Genomic DNA, 4,892 nt, shown 5'->3' with positions numbered 1-4,892 from the left:
TCCTTAACAAGGGCCTAGTCGAAAGCGCCCATAAAAAGAGTAAATCGTTTTCGGTATGGGTACGTTGGCCCCTACGACGGGCGGTAAGCAAGGTAGAGACCAGGGAGCAGGACCGCGAAGGGTCTTCCCATCTCTTCTTGTTATTGTCTTTGTCCGAGATGCCTAGTTAACCAAATGGTAATTCAAATCGAGATTGTGTGAAGTAAAGATCTTTTTCTTGAAAGCGGATTTCTCCCTTCAAAATATCATCCATCTAATTTGTTAAAGTATGGAATTCTCACCCAGAGCCGCGGAACTCACGACTCTATTAGAAAGTAGAATGACCAACTTTTACACGAATTTTCAAGTGGATGAGATCGGTCGGGTGGTCTCAGTTGGAGATGGGATTGCACGTGTTTATGGATTGAACGAGATTCAAGCAGGAGAAATGGTGGAATTTGTTGGGGAACGTAGTAATTTCAAAAAAATTCCTACGCACACGCAGGATCATGGTGATGCATAGCAACGAGAGGGGAGAGTGTTGTCCACGTACCCTCGTAGACCGAAAGCGGAAGCGTTAACACAACGCGGTTGATGTAGTCGTACATTTTCACGATCCAACCGATAAAGTACCGAACGCACGGCACCTCCGAGTTCAGCACACGTTCAGGTCGATGACGTCCCTCGAACTCCGATCTAGCCGAGTGTTGAGGGAGAGTTTTGTCAGCACGACGGCGTGGTGACAATGATGATGTTCTACCGACGCAGGGCTTCGCCTAAGCACCGCTACGATATTATCAAGGTGTAATATGGTGGAGGGGGGCACCGCACACGGCTAAGAGATCAATGATCAATTGTTGTGTCTATGGGGTGCCCCCCTGCCCCCGTATATAAAGGATCAAGGGGGGAGGCGGCCGGCCTAGGAGGAGGGCGCGCCAAGGGGGGAGTCCTACTCCCACCGGGAGTAGGACTCCTCCTTTCCTTGTTGGAGTAGGAAAAGGGAAGGGAGAAGGAGAAAGAAGGAAGGGGGCGCCCCCCCTCCCTAGTCCAATTCGGACTAGTCCATGGGGAGGGGTGCGGCCACCCTTTTGGGCCTTTCTCTCCTTTCCCGTATGGCCCATTAAGGCCCAATACGAATTCCTGTAACTCTCCGGTACTCCGAAAAATACCCGAATCACTCGGAACCTTTCCGATGTCCGAATATAGTCGTCCAATATATCAATCTTTACGTCTCGACCATTTCGAGACTCCTCGTCAAGTCCCTGATCTCATCCGGGACTCCGAACTCCTTCGGTACATCAAAACACATAAACTCATAATATATCCGTCATCTAACTTTAAGCGTGCGGACCCTACGGGTTCGAGAACTATGTAGACATGACCGAGACACGTCTTCGCTCAATAACCAATAGCGGAACCTGGATGCTCATATTGGCTCCCACATATTCTACGAAGATCTTTATCGGTCAGACCGCATAACAGCATACGTTGTTCCCTTTGTCATCGGTATGTTACTTGCCCGAGATTCGATCGTCGGTATCTAAATACTGTTCAATCTCGTTTCCGGCAAGTCTCTTTACTCATTCCGTAATACATCATCTCGTAACAAACTTATTTGTTGCAATACTTGCAAGGCTTAAGTGATGTGCATTACCGAGAGGGCCCAGAGATACCTCTCCGACAATCGGAGTGACAAATCCTAATCTCGAAATACGCCAACCCAACAAGTACCTTCGGAGACACCTGTAGAGCACCTTTATAATCACCCAGTTACGTTGTGATGTTTGGTAGCACACAAAGTGTTCCTCCGGTAAACGGGAGTTGCATAATCTCATAGTCATAGGAACATGTATAAGTCATGAAGAAAGCAATAGCAACATACTAAAACGATCGAGTGCTAAGCTAACGGAATGGGTCAAGTCAATCACATCATTCTCCTAATGATGTGATCCCGTTAATCAAATGACAACTCATGTCTATGGCTAGGAAACATAACCATCTTTGATCAACGAGCTAGTCAAGTAGAGGCATACTAGTGACACTCTGTTTGTCTATGTATTCACACATGTATCAAGTTTCCAGTTAATACAATGCTAGCATGAATAATAAACATTTATCATGATATAAGGAAATAAATAATAACTTTATTATTGCCTCTAGGGCATATTTCCTTCAGAATTTGCCAGCGGTGTGAAAGGAATCGCCTTAAATCTTGAGAATGAGAATGTAGGTATTGTTATCTTTGGTAGTGATACCGCTATTAAAGAAGGAGATCTTGTCAAGCGCACTGGATCTATTGTGGATGTTCCTGCGGGAAAGGCCATGTTAGGCCGTGTGGTCGACGCCTTGGGAGTACCTATTGATGGAAAAGGGGCTCTAAGCGATCACGAACGAAGACGTGTTGAAGTGAAAGCCCCAGGGATTATTGAACGTAAGCTGTGCACGAACCCATGCAAACAGGCTTAAAAGCAGTGGATAGCCTGGTTCCTATAGGCCGTGGTCAACGAGAACTTATAATCGGGGATAGACAAACTGGAAAAACTGCAATAGCTATCGATACTATATTAAACCAAAAGCAAATGAACTCAAGGGGCACAAATGAGAGTGAGACATTGTATTGTGTCTATGTTGCGATTGGACAAAAACGCTCGACTGTGGCACAATTAGTTCAAATTCTTTCAGAAGCGAATGCTTTGGAATATTCCATTCTTGTAGCAGCCACCGCTTTGGATCCTGCTCCTCTACAATTTCTGGCCCCATATTCAGGGTGTGCCATGGGGGAATATTTCCGCGATAATGGAATGCACACATTAATTATATATGATGATCTAAGTAAACAGGCGGTGGCATATCGACATATGTCATTATTGTTACGCCGACCACCAGGCCGTGAGGCTTTCCCAGGGGATGTTTTCTATTTACATTCCCGTCTCTTAGAAAGAGCCGCTAAACGATCGGACCAGACAGGTGCAGGTAGCTCGACTGCGTTACCTGTGATTGAAACACAAGCTGGAGACGTATCGGCCTATATCCCCACCAATGTGATCTCCATTACAGATGGACAAATCTGTTTGGAAATAGAGCTCTTTTATCCCGGAATTAGACCAGCTATTAACGTTGGCTTATCCGTCAGTCGCGTCGGGTCTGCCGCTCAGTTGAAAGCTATGAAACAAGTGGCCGCCTTCGCTCAATTTGGGTCAGATCTTGATGCTGCGACTCAGGCATTACTCAATAGAGGTGCAAGGCTTACAGAAGTGCCCAAACAACCACAATATGAACCACTTCCAATTGAAAAACAAATTGTTGTGATTTATGCTGCTGTCAACGGCTTCTGTGATCGAATGCAACTAGACATAATTTCTCAATATGAAAAAGCCATTCTAAGTACTATTAATCCTGAATTACAAAAATCCTTCTTAGAAAAAGGTGGCTTAACTAACGAAAGAAAGATGGAACCAGATGCTTCTTTAAAAGAAAGCACTTTGCCTTACCTGTGAATTAATAAAAAAGGTTGCCCCTTACTCGCAGATGTAGGAAGAAGGCTTTTCTCGCCAACTGAACCCCAATAGGCTATTTTGGACTTTTTGCACATAATTATTAAAGATAGATTTTCGTGCCATGCGTAAACCAAGCTGCTGAGAGTCTACCCCAGCCACAAGGGGGAGCTGCTCCAGTAGTTCAGGATACCCCACCCAGCCCCACAAGGGTTGACGGACCCCCTACCTATACCTATACCTGATGATTACCTATACCTGATGATTTTCAATCCACAGCTCATTTTCTTTAATATGTGACAAGCCTTGCAAATTGTGATAATATGTATCAAATTAGTGGTCCGCATAACCCAATATTTGAAAATTATGGAGGTGCAGGCCCAAGTACTTCGAATCATCAACAAGAAATCCAAGAAAGAACAGCGAAGGAAAAACGTGACAAGAAAAGTGTTTTCTCGACTCGAGATGTTAGAAGGTGATAAATCAATAGGTGCTGGAGCTGCTGTCGGTATTGGAAATGTCCTCAATTCTTTGATTCATTCCGTGGCGCGAAATCCATCATTGGCTAAACAATCATTTGGTTATGCCATTTAGGGCTTTGCTCTCACCAAAGCTATTGCATTGTTTGCCCCAATGACGGCCTTTCTGATCTCATTCGTTTTCCGATCGCATAAAAAGTCATGTGAAGGTACGTTCTTAAAATATTCGTTCCGTTGGAAAAACCAACACCGACGTCAAGATCAGTCTCCCTTTCTTTTATCGGGAGCAGAGCTAAAAAAGATGGGAAATTTATAATGTTATATTTACTAATGACACGGCTCGAATTCCTTTTTATTAAAGTTTTTGGGAAATTTCTTTTTCATGGTTCTTTTTTTTAACGCGAACTTGGAAGATCTTTTGGGCCTCTTTGTTCTTTTTGTTTGTTTTTTGTTCCCTTGTATGGTACTTCTCCCGCCGTGCCCCTTTTTTCAGTGCAACTCTATTAGCGATACCGCTCTGGTTACTCTGCTCTGATATGGCAGAATGCTCTCCTGGTAATGACAGAGATGATGCATCAAGTTCAGTAACAGAGGCTCCCACAAAACCGATTGTGGAGGACCAAATCCAGGGGTTTCTGAGCCAATATGGCAAAAAAGCCCCACAGCAAAGGATATTTGATGAGTTAAAAAGGGATTTAAAGTTTTCGTCGGCTACTCAGGAGGATTTGGTGGAAATAAATCGCCTTATAACTACTCTAGGAAAAAAAGCATTCCGCACCCCTTCAGAAGCCGCTTCTCAACTTGCGATTGATTTTGATAAATACTATTGGGAGAAGTACAAAAAGCACTCTATAGACTAAATGCTGAACTATTGACCCTACTTGTTCGGATAGGTGTTCACCCCAAAGTGTTCCCGGACTGCATGCATACATCCGTAAGT

At 44.2% G+C, this 4,892-nt stretch overlaps 1 pseudogene; it reads left to right on the top strand.

Moving 5' to 3' along the window:
• The first annotated feature begins 252 nt into the window (after positions 1 to 252).
• Positions 253 to 3,926, top strand: LOC123180907 (ATP synthase subunit alpha, mitochondrial-like; annotated as a pseudogene).
• The last annotated feature ends 966 nt before the right edge of the window (positions 3,927 to 4,892 follow it).

Source organism: Triticum aestivum, chromosome 1D, assembly GCF_018294505.1.
Source record: "Triticum aestivum cultivar Chinese Spring chromosome 1D, IWGSC CS RefSeq v2.1, whole genome shotgun sequence".
Lineage (NCBI taxonomy): Eukaryota > Viridiplantae > Streptophyta > Magnoliopsida > Poales > Poaceae > Triticum > Triticum aestivum.
The sequence above is the reverse complement of the archived record's forward strand: the minus strand, read 5'-3'. Positions and strand labels throughout refer to the sequence as shown.